This window comes from Mycteria americana, chromosome Z, assembly GCF_035582795.1.
Source record: "Mycteria americana isolate JAX WOST 10 ecotype Jacksonville Zoo and Gardens chromosome Z, USCA_MyAme_1.0, whole genome shotgun sequence".
Lineage (NCBI taxonomy): Eukaryota > Metazoa > Chordata > Aves > Ciconiiformes > Ciconiidae > Mycteria > Mycteria americana.
In genome coordinates this window covers 46,022,062-46,034,534 of record NC_134396.1, presented here as the reverse complement: position 1 = coordinate 46,034,534, position 12,473 = coordinate 46,022,062, and the positions used below count along the sequence as shown (strand labels likewise).

The following is a 12,473-nucleotide window of genomic DNA, read 5'->3' as shown; positions in this document are numbered from 1 at the left end:
CGGTTTCTTTGCATTATTGGTATATCTGTAATTTTCATCTGCCCTTTCTTCAGCATGTATATTTATATATGTGTATTTTTTTTCCACAAACCTGCAGTGCAGTGCAAAGCTAGATTTAAATATTTTCAGACTGACTGTACCCATCATTTGCATTCCACTGACTCATTCAGAGCAAAGACATCTGAGCAGAAATACAGCAGATAAAAGAGAAACCATTAATCCAGGGAAGATTACTGGCACAGAATCTTTATCCTGTATCCTCCCTGAAATGAGACAAAGATCTTACTATGTACATCCCTCTGGCTTAGCTTCAGAAAGTAAGCAATACAGTAGTGTAGACATAGTACTTTTTAAAGGCACATTACATTAGACTAAAACTTCAGCCTTCTGACAGAGCTTATTACTGCTGAGGTGTTTTTTAGTGGTTGCTTTCTCAGAAGACTCTTCAGCACCCCAGAACTGCTTTCTGGCTCATGTAATGGGTAAGACAACACATCCCTTATCTACTCCTAAAAAGATAGCTTATGTCTCCTGGAGAATGGAGACTGTTCTGTAGCACATTGGTTGTACGCATATTTTACAGGGTTCTCGCTCCTGCTGACACCTCATCTTGATGTGAGCTGTAAATGCCAGTTAGCTTTTAATGAGTCTAATAAGGCTAAAGCTTTCCAGATACTGGGCTTCAGTTCTGGAAGGGGGGTGGGCTGAAGATGTTGAGCAGGCTTGCCCTTTTCAGGAGACACTCATTCCAGGTGACTTGGCATATTAGATTTCAGAGTGCGGCAGGCTTTTATCTCCCTTCTCTGCAAATGTGGCAGGCTGCAGTTGCTTTTCCGTTCACTGGTTGTTTGTCTCTCTCACTCTGTCTCTGTCTCTGCGATATTGATCCTCAGTTAAAAGAGCTGAGATAGAGCGAGCTTGGGAAGCATACCTTTCTTCTCTGGCAATAGGTGGAAAACCCAGTTGCCATGCTATCACTGCACTGTCTCGGCTGCTACTGGCCATTGACCATCTCCTGCAGGAGTATTTCCATGCCATAATAATAACAAACCCTACTGTAGTCAGTTAGGGGTTCCACTTGAAGCGGCCCAGAGAGCTAGATGGCTTTCTGGAGGTACTTCCACGTGTTTATGACCTTATCTTGCTATAGTTTGTGTTCAGCTAAGAAATTAAATTGCAGGAAATGATTCAGTTTCAAATCATTCTATTTAGACTGGCAGAAGCCAAAAACCCTCCTGTGAGCTACAACAATGTGGACTGTTATTCAGATGGGAAATGTAAATACTAAAGCATACCTGATGAATCGGACCAGAAGTGCAAACTGTTCTGAAGCTTGGATTCTCAGCTTTTATTCCAGACAGTTTTGTTCCTCCAGAGCCTCTCGTTCAGGTGAAAAATATTTTCCTTGTGTTGTGTCTGTGTAGGGTGAATGCATATTAAGACCTCTGGAAAACAGCTAAGCACAACAGGAACCAAGACCTGGAGGAAGCTTGTTTCTAAACAATCCAGCATCCTCTTCCAGTTAAGAGCAGAAGAACGTTTAAGTACATGGAAAAAAACTTGCTGTTATGGAAAGTTAAGCTTACCAAGAGTAAACCATGATCTCTTTGTTGTTTTAAACTGACAAAAAGTGAGGTCAGAAGCAAATCTTGTTTCTTCCATAATCCAGAGCCTAAGATCTACAATGGCTTTTCTTTCCCTAATAAAGTTCACATTATCCATTAAGGGTGATTTGATTTCAGGTGTCAGCCTAGAGGTCTGGGTAATAATCTTTCTCAGTATGAACCTCTTATTTATGGAGTAGTCTTTGCCTGTTTTTAACTGCACTTTCTTCTCCTGTACATATCAATTATCTCTCCTGCTCCCTTTTAGACTCTATCACCTTGCCAAATATTGAAATAGGAAGGTTTATTTATTGCAAAGGATATGCAAAAAAAAAAAGGGGGGGTGGGGGGGGATATGTCTTTCAGTGTGCTCTCTTGCTCTTTATTGTTCCTTAGATTTGAAAGGCAAAAGTGCAGTTCTTGTAATCGTGTGAGTTCTTCATGCTTCCTGCTGGAAGTGGCCCTTTTCTGCCTCTCCTCTGGGCATTGCCGTGAGGGCCTGTGCCTTGCATGCTCCCTTTGAACCACAGCTGTTTGTTTTGCATTGTGCCACATTTGTTTAGAATTTGACCAAATGACATTATGGATGAGCGATGGGAGGAACAGCTTGCAAGGGAACTTCAAGTAATCTTAGATCAGCTAGTTGTCAGCTGCATTGTGTTACTATGCAGCATGCTCATTCCTCTTTTGATGTCTTTGCAGATGTTTTAAGCTTCACGTAAAAAAAAAAAAGAAAGCATTTATACAGACACATTACCTCACCTGAGATGGAGTCATTGTGCTGTATGCTCTACATACAGTAAAAAATGCTTCTCTGTTCCTCCTACGAACTTAGCATCTAAATGATCAAGACAGATAAAGCTTTGGAAGTGAAAGAGAGGTCCAAGGTCACCTCTGCAGGAAAGCAACAGAGCACATCTCCTGTTCTGCAGTCAGGTGACAGTCTGTCCTGTCTCTTTTATAGCAGCTTCGATAAGATGACATTTCACAAATTCGAGAAACAGACTCTGCCCATTTCCATACTTGCAGGAAGGGTGTCTTCAAGTGAGGAAGCTTGATTACAAAGTCTGCTGAGTATGTGAGGGAAAGAATGAAATATTGCACTTGCCACAGTCCTGATTTTGTTCTTCTCTTCCGTTATGTAAAGGAAATACATACTATATTTTTTTGGATCTTTGTTCCAGTCATTGCAGTTTCCAAACTGGTGCAAGAGAAAATGTGTGGAATGGGACCAGGACTTTTTATTTTGTGTGTTTGTGTGTGTGTGTGTGCAAATGCCTGTGAAATATCTGATTTCTAGAAATCATCATATGCATGAATTTACACCTATGAGCAAGTCTTTGCACATTGCAGGACTGGGGATGTTCATCACCTGCAAGAGAAAAGCAAGTTTTCAAGGCTCTGCAGAAACCATCCTCTGGAATTCCTATTATCCCAGAACCGTTTTGCAAAGCCTCGTAACCGTCTCAGCCCCACTCATGAGGATGGGTAAGGCTGAGGAAAGAGCTGCAACTTGGCAGCTTGCACAGAAAGAGGAGCAAAGATCCCTCCTGCCTCATGGTATAGAGATCACATCAATGCCAGGAGCTACACTTGAGAATAAATGGAAGAATAACAGATCCCTGCATGTTGCCATGGAACTCTTCTGTCTGGGCTTCAGGCATGCTGTAAAATACGGTCCTTCTCTTTGTCCCTGTTTTGCCCCTGTTAGGCAATCCTAGTTAGTCTTGACAGTATTACTGTGCTCAGCAATCAGTATTATCCCTGTAGAAGAACTAGATTAGTGGCAGCAGAGCCATCTCTAGGGCTTGCATCCCCTGACTCCTTGCTTGCACACTGTTTTCCAGACCACCATGCTCTGCTGCTTTGCCCCCTCCTGATCCTCCCAAGCACTCTTCCACCACCACAGAGCTTAACACACAGAGAAAAGCTCTTTTTAAAAAAGATAATTTTTTTTTTGTGTTAGAAATAGCTGAGATTTTTTTTATAATTTGTTGATTTGCCAATTATACTTTCCCAGGTTTCCCTCTCGTGGTGTCTGTAACTTGACATTATGAACCTTCTTATTAAATCAACTGCTTCCTGAACATTAGGTGGTAGAGTGGAGGAAGAACCAAACATGTTTTCAAGGAAAGCTAATACTGATAAGGTGTTGGCCGCTGGCTGTCCTGTTATTGTTAGAATGCACATTCTCTCCCTCGAGTATAGAGCACCTTCTGATGGAGCGCTTCTTATATTGAAAAATGACAAGCATTAAGAACCCCATGCCACTTCATTGCTAAAATATTTACTAGAGCATGCTTGCTTCCTCCCTCTGAAAGTGCAGTGTATTTATAGGAGCATCCTGTAATGGAGCGTCATGCTCTGAGCAGTATTTTTGAAGAATAAGGCAATACTATGTGTGAAGGGGTGGGGCAGGGCTCTTCTGTTGTCCCCTCCTGTTAGCAGGTGTTGGAAGCCTGCAGGGAGCTGCAGGAGTTGATTGACTGGAGCAGATTTGCTGTGGTATGCGAAGTGTGTTAAGTCCCTGCAGGGGATGGGAAAGACTCACTGGGCTGAGGAATTCGGGGTCTGGGATCTCTGCGGGAAATTGCCAGGAAGGACCAACTTTGGGTGAAAGGGGACATTTAGGTATTTTTTTGTTGTCATTAAAATGCCAAATCCCAGGAACCCATTGGCATGTAAGTACTATAGGTCAGATCCTCAACTGATGTGCAGTGGCAGGTTTGTAATACGCTCTCTGGAGCAGCTGGGAATCTGAGGCTGTTGGGTAGAGGAAGATTCCTTCCCTGCTTTGTGGCTGTAAGTGTTAGAAATAAGGTCCCTTAGCTCCTGTCCAGAAAGCAAGAATAATGGAAGATGGAGGTCATAGAAATGACAAGAGCAACTCTTGTAATCTAGTGTTGTCAGCACAAATGCAGCAATTGATTGAAAAGTGTCTGCTAACCAGCCAGCAAAGAGCCCAATTAGAACTAAAATAGCAAGAGGCTCTACTTCTGAGTTCTATGATACCAGCTTGCACCACCCAACTAATTCAAAGTCCTGATGATTTTTCTTTCTGGGCTGGAGTCAGCTGGGGACCAAGAGCAATCTTGGACTGAAAGAAACTGTGTACCCAATGCAGGGCTTCTCAGAGCTTCAGCTTTTAAAAGGTACTGTCATAAACACACCCTAAAATTGAAAGACAATCGTCTGATTGATCTTGGGAATGAACAAGGACCAGCATGGAGGATGACTGAGGACTGCTTGAACTTTACTGGAGACCATGAGGTCTGTTGAAACTGCTAGGTCTCCTGCATCTGGAAATACATGATGGAGTTGGCCCAGATGAAAGGGTGTATCAGGGCTCAAGCTGGACAACGTTTAAGGAAGGCATGATTAAGACTGAATGCAGGAGAACCTATTAAGGCCTCCTAGATGTGTGGGCACACTGGGACAGCTTGCTAATGTTGAAGGTCAAATGCTTGAGCTCTGACTGGGAAAATGAAAGCCTTTTAGACAGTCAGGGATGTTTTCTTGCTGTCCTGATCTCCAAGGAAGTTCTTATGGGAGAAGTAGGACAGAAATGAGTAGGCTTGGAGCTCTGGTGGAGTAATAGCACTTAGGGACTTGGACTGCAAAGCAGGGTGAGAAGGCATAGGGCATTGCTAAGTGAGCCAAATAAGTGCACCATATGGGAACAGTGGGCAGGGGATGTTGGCAAACAGCAGCAGAAGTGATTTATGTGGTTCTGAATAGGAGGGAACGGTGTCTAGAGAAGAGAGGTCTTTGCAGATAGACTTGTGTTTTGTGTGTGTGCTAAGATTAGCTGTTTGAGGAACAGCTAATAGACCCCAGGAATGGGTAAATTCAATGTGTGAAGCTCCATGGCTTGGAGCACCACTGATCGCACTGCACAGCAGTTATTTCCTTTTTCAGATGGATCTAGTCTGAGTCAAAACTTGCAACAAACTGTTCAGTAAGGGGCACTCTGATCTCTTAATAAATATTAGCAGTGCAGTAATAGCAGTGCAGTGCAATGTTGAACAGCCAGTTACTTGAAGGGTTGCTTTATCAAGTAAGAATGTATAAAAGAGGTTCTTGATTTCTTGTGTCATTGCTGAGGCTGGGATGGTTGCTACAAGAATCACAGTGTTAACCCTGGATATATTCCAAGTTGAGTAAACAATAGTTTTTGACCAACCATCTTGGGGTTTGTATTTGCAGAATGCTTGCCTGCATGATGCTGAGTGCAACATAAAAAAATGGTATGTGTGCCCATGGCACTGATGATCTCAGCTGGCTTTATGGGGAAATACAGGCACATAGTGCCCTAGATAATGGGATGATGAACAGAACTACCTCTTCATGTTCTTCTATTATCCCCTCACTCCCACCCAGAGCTGCTTTTTCTCTATTAAAAGGTAAAACTATGCACCACTTTTCCTGGAGTGAATGGCTGCTGTATTCTAAGAAAGGATCTGAAATCTTCTACTGATTCAGTTGAATGTGACATGCTTTTGAAAATCAGTCCAAGTTCACTCCAGAGGTGGCTGCCTCTGCCTTCTGTCAGGTGAAGAAGTAAATGTGCTATTTAGTTTGCAAAAGGGTGGCAGAAAGTAGACAAGGATTTGAGTACTGCTTACTCATGCTAAGTAGCCCTGCACCTTGCAACTTGAGAAGCCCTACTGAACTTTGAGGAACTGCTTGTGAATCAAGTCATTGCTTACTGTGAGCAGAAGTGACTGACTGTGTCCCTCATATTGTTGAGTGTTTTGTTGCTGAAGGCTCAATATAAATGCAACAATTATCACTATTATGCTGTTGTTGTTGCACACATCTTTGCTTGGCAACAGCAATTTCTAACTAGATAACATGTTTGGAAGTCCCTGAAGGTGTAATGCAGTACTGTTGTAAGTGAACTCTATACATTTGCAGCTAACCAACCCAACTTAAGAATTAAATTTCTCATCCAGAAATCATTACTGCAGTGGAATAGAGTTGTGGTAAAAGCAGTTCAGGCTTCAGAAAAGGTCACATAAAATGTTCTTCAATGCTGCATGATAGGTAGACAATACCATCTTACAATACCCAGTTCTCGAGTGGGTACTTTAGGAGCTTACATTGCCTGGCTTATTCTACATCATAAAAAAAGGAGATTCAGTCATTTTATTCTGGAAAGCATTTCTCCCGTCTCTTTGGCTGTCATATGTATTTAACTGTACTGCCCTCAAGGACAATGTGGTGGATCAGAATGCTAAGGGCTATGGTCTACAGCCTGTAGTTTTTCATTTCACATTGCTTAAGAATGGTCCTCTTTGTTTCCATTTTGAGCCACGGCTGAATTCTTACATGTTGTCTGATCTTCAGGCTCAAATACCCAAGAGAATAGGCAGCTGTGAATCAACCCTCTGTATGCTTTCTAGCAGGTAGTCTAGCAAAGAAGGCAGTATGCTCCTTCTTATTTCTTTAAATTGATAAGGATTTGAAGGAAAAGACTTTAATAAAAGTCTCATGAATGATTATTTTCTTCCGGTTGATGATTCTGAATTGCATGCAGAAATATAAGAGCCTTTTGACAGAACCCTATGGGTTTAAACCCAGTCCTTTAGATTTATAATTAAAGCTCATTGTCTTTATGCTAGCCTACACCTTATGAGAAGGATCACCTTTCTAATTACACAGTACCAGGAGGTCTGTCACATGCTTTCACTTAGTATTAAGGTACACAGTTGTTCTATTTTTTCTTCTCCTACTTGTCCTTCCATAGATTCTATATTATGTTTTGGAAATTTGACATCATGATTTTTTTTTTTTTCCAGGCCAGATGTTTCGTCCTGCTATGTTAAGTCATCTTGACATACTGCCATGAAATGGAAACAACTGCTAGTTTTAACATTGCTCCATATCTTTATTAAAAGGTATGTCTCCTGCATCTTAATTCCCCATATACATGCTATCTTTCTCTCTCCCCCCTCTCCCCCTTTACACTTCTTTCTTTTCCTCCCTAAAGAAGAAGGCATATTAAAATTTCCTTGCTGTTCTGCCTGAGTGGTTAATGAGGTTCTAGATAGCATAATGAATATGCAGTGCTATTGATTCTCTGTGTGTGTGTGTGCGCGCGTGTGCGTTTGTGTGTGCATGTCTTTAATCACAGCTGGAATGCAAAATCAGGCTCCACCTTTCAACTCTATCTCCATCATGCTGAGAGAGTGAGAGAGAGCGAGACTGAGACTGCTAGACAGCTCGAAAGAGATTGCAGCTCAGATGTCCTGGAAAACAGCAAATCCCTCAGACCTGGCAGATTCCGTTACCATGAGAACTGCAGATATTTCCATTGTGATGGCTTGCTCTAGCAGCCATCTGTTACACCCATTTGATTAGGAAGTACAGTTCAGCTTGTATGGGATTTTCACTGCACCTTATCCCATGGCAGTGTACAGAAACTCTCTCTCTTTTTATATGCTAAACTCAATGTTTTTAAAGTGCTGTAATTTACTGAGGCTGAAGGCATTTAATGAAATGCTAGGAGGAGGTCACTGAGGGATGGTATCTCTGAGAAGAAAGAAGCACATGAGATATATGAAGGGGATTAGTGTCCAGTATATAAATAAGATCAACCCAGAAATTAACTGTATTTAGCAATTCCTCATCCTTGCCAGGGAGAGGAGCTTGATATACAGACCTCATGAAGCCATAATAAAATTAATAATTGCCTCCTGTTAGTTAATCCCACTCCATATATATTTATTGTATGCATGCAATAAATGCATGCAGCAAATATATTTCAGGTCCTCTGGAAAAAGGGGGAAGGTGATGACTCTCCCCAGATGCCTGAAGTGGTGCAGTGACTGCACGGTATAACGATTAGATTAGCTCTAAAGATTTAATGGTGCTATTTGACTTTTCCTAGACACAGAACAACCTTAAACTTTCTTGAAGGTTTTCTGTAATTTACTGATTAAAACAGTTGTTTGGACTAGTTGTGCCCCTTGGTGTAAATTTGTGATGAAGGAAATGGTAATGGCACATCAAATGGATATAAAAACAAAGGGGTTCCCTTCAATTAAAACTCTTCAGACATTCATCCTAAGTGGCTGGCATTCCAGATTCAGGGTAATCTTATGCATGGGGTAGTTGCCTGGAGTATCTTAAAATGACTGAAGGTCTTGTAAACTTGGTGAAGCTAATTAAATGCTCACACACTGAAATGAATTTCTGATTGCTGCTAAGGAGGCATTGAGGTCAGCTCCTCTTTTCATTGCCCTCACTTTATGGCCAATGCCAGATACTAAATAAATCAGATCCTCAGAATCAGGGGCTCTGTGTTTTTGTTCTTCTTACATATTCTCCCACCCGGCTGAACATAATTCCTTATCCGTCTTCATCTCGGCATGAAAAGTTTTCTCTTCTATTGTTTTTCCTCACATAGCACCAGATTACCATGGAGAAGACTATGATATCATAAGAAATGAATGAGCATGTTTCTCACCATGGGTGAAATATACATTCCAGACCTAATAAAGTCAGAAATCATGTAATGGGTCTGGTAAAATGAGCTGCTTAGTTAGTGTAAATATAAATGGCTCTTCCTTAGGGCTCTACTTCAGCTAAGCAAGTTCTTAGGCACTTTGCTGAGTATGGAGAGGCATAAGAACACATTTAAGAGCTTTCCTGAATAGGGATAGTTCTTAAAGTGCTTTGCTGAATCAGGGCCCCCAGATGTAAAAGAGAAAGTCAGATTTCCCTTCCCTCTTAAAATAAAAGATTTTCTTGTTGATCGTCTTTACAGCAAATAAGAACTTCCTGCAGCTTCCATCTCGCATAATCCTGGAGGTTGAGCCACAGAGAAGAGAGTCCTTTTTTTTTTTTCTTTTTTCCTCTTTTTTTCAGGCAGGGCACTTGTTTTATGAATGTGGTGTCTGCCTTTGACAGGCAGCAGATGTATGGAAGCCCTGAAATCTGAAACAATAAATACCATTCAGAGTCTCACCACTGAACCTTCTTATAGTACTGCCTTTGTTAAATGAAACATTTACAGGAATACCATCCCCCCGCTTCCCACCCACCTTCAAGGCTAGGATCTGAACCATGTTTTTAAAGTAAAGGTTAAGTACCTGAGGCATGAACAGTTGACATACAAAAGAAACTAAAGTAAATTTATCATTCGTTTGCCAGCTACGAGGTGTGTCGAGGGCTTTTTCTTTCTCTTTGTAATGCATGAGAAAACAAACCTGGGAAGTGTATGCAAGGAATATTTCTTTTCTACACTGGAATGTTAACATTTGCACCTTCTGACTTAATACTGTATATTTCTTTAGAGTCATCAATCTCATGAGAGTCATCTTGCCATCTGTACCAGCATTGCTCCAGGCTTCCATATGAAAGTCCAATCTGGCGGTATAAATACTGGATAATGAAGAGTAGGTGTTAAAGTTTCTGACTGGTTGGGAGATGAGTCTGTGTCTATGAAGGATCTGAATTTGTGTGTTAAACAAACAAACAGAATCTATGTTAACATGGAAGTTCAACCAGAAAGCGCATGCATGTTTGTCCTCATGCCCTCCCTCACTCTCTGTGTCAGTTTCTCAATTTTTTCTTTATCTTTCTCTGTTTAATAGAATTCACCCAAGATCGAGGAGAAAAATGTTCTCTGACCATCATGTTACACTTTGGAGATTACAAATAGGGGCAAGATGTTGACTTGCTGTAATGTAGGGTTCTTTTTTTCCTCCCTCTCCTTTTGCTCCAGGAAAGCTATAACTACATAGATTAGCAAAACTTTTGCAAGAATGGATGTAAAACAGATTTATCTCAGTGTCAGCTTTATCTGATCCATTCGGTCTTGCAGAGTTTGGATGGTTTCCTTTGTTACAATAACCAGCTTTCAAACATCTATATCCTTAGGGTATTAAATGTCAGCCTCTAGTGTACCGTTCAAGGATAAAAGATTGACAATACTGAAGTACTTTTTTCTTCTTTTTTTTTTTCTTCTCCAGCACTGGCAGACTCTTTACTCTGCACACCACTGCTGACCCCAGAAATGACCCACAGGAACTACTGGCGAAAGGAGCAAAAAGGTATTTCAGCTTATAGGCATTAGAAACTCTCTTCATTAATAGCCTTTTTGCAGACTTTTCAGATAGATTTCCTGTCATTGTGATGAGGATATATTTGTAACTAGGTCCCTTAAGTAAATGGACAGTGGATAATTAATTGAACTAACTAGGACTTTCTGTACTGTGTTTCTTTTTTTTTTTTTTCTGGGGGGGGAAAAAGTCTTCCTGATGGTCTTGTGTCCTCTGTGCTGGATGTACAGCCTTTGCCACCTGTTGGCCCAGCCTTTCAGGCCTCATTCAAATAAAACTCTTAGGCACTCTGTTGAGACTGGTAAATTTTTTGTTTTGGTTGGCATCAGAAGTGAAGAAAATGCACCCAGAAGATCAGGGACCAGCCAATACAGCTGAAAATGCAGGAGGCCTGAAGTGTGCTGCTTGCTTTTCCTTCTTGTGCTGACCTAGTGGCTAGGACTGCATTGCTCCCCTTCTCTATGCAAGCGGGTAGCTACCCTGAGCTTCTCTCTCCACAGCTCAGGAAGATGCGACCTCCTCTTCTATCCAAAGCTGCTGAATCCACCGAATACCAAGTTCACCACATTACTAATATGTGTTGCTGAGACTGGTCTTGCTGGAAGAAGCAGCTTGGAAGACAACATTTGGGCCACATCAGGGTTGCACTGTTGGCAGTGAGTAAGGTAGAGAAAAATACGGCATATTTATATCCTGATGTGTATTGTACGGTGTCCAATACTGATATGCAGACTATTGATAATATGTCTGTAATTCTGGTGATAATACAGTTCTCCTGGGCACTCCCACTGTGCGTACACTAGCCTCCCAAATAAGCCACACCAGTGGAAATCTACAGTGAGGCTGGATTAAGCTTATTATTATTTTTCACTCTTAGATTACCCTTTTAGCACACTGGCCTCCAGCCCCTTTAATTAAAAGCTTGCAAACATGCATTCCATAAATAATTTCTGACCTTCACAGCTGGTTTTGAGGCAGCTATAGTTGATGTTTTTGAGCAAAGTCTTTGTCCCTCTCTCAGTGGTCCTCACTTTTTCAATTTTGGAAATGCAATCATGACTTACTCACTTTGCAGTCATTGGGACACTTCTCAAAATGTAAAGTAAGTTTCTCAATGAACATGCACAAATTTTCTTTGCACACCAAAAAGTTTACATTTTTACTCCAGTTGTCAGTCAAAGAATAGTGATAATGAGTTTTATTAACCAACTCGCAAATAACTTGAAGTGTGAAAAAAAGAGTCTCATTTGAACGTTATGAATTCATATGTGAAAAAAAATGCTTTTACAAGTAGCTGTGACTGTTGACTGAGGAACCATAATTGTCTCAGCAAAACAGCATCCATGAAACAAGTAAAGGAAGGATATTGAGGTGCTGGCCGAATGCTTCTGGGATTTTGTTCTGACAATTCTTTGCATGTATATTTAAATTTATTTGTCTCTGTATGGAATTGAGTGTGTCCACACATCAGCTGCTTTGAGGAATAAATGTGCTTGACTGCTTCTTTGATTATTTTCTGTCAGAAAGGGTATGCCAAAACAAAGATCTCATTTCAGGCAGCTTGGTCAGATATATGTTTTTGTTTGTCCTCACAGTGATGGACATAAAGCATGAACAACATGATCCTTGCCTCACTTATGCCATTGTAAATCAGGATGAGCTTTCCTGAAATCAGTGGAGTTAGCCCACTGTTTAAAGCAGACTTAGGAGAATAAGGTATTTGAGTGCTATGTCAATGCTTCCTTCTGTTTGGCACTTAGAGTCTGCTGCGGACCAAGCCAACAAAAGAAAAAATGTCGTG

At 41.2% G+C, this 12,473-nt stretch overlaps 1 long non-coding RNA gene across 1 annotated transcript; it reads left to right on the top strand.

Annotated features, from left to right (window-relative positions):
- The first annotated feature begins 239 nt into the window (after positions 1-239).
- Positions 240-12,159, top strand: LOC142422016 (uncharacterized). The gene is made up of 5 exons (XR_012779031.1): positions 240-482; positions 7,406-7,504; positions 9,905-10,006; positions 10,583-10,663; positions 11,173-12,159. It is a non-coding gene; the product is annotated as an uncharacterized LOC142422016 (long non-coding RNA).
- The last annotated feature ends 314 nt before the right edge of the window (positions 12,160-12,473 follow it).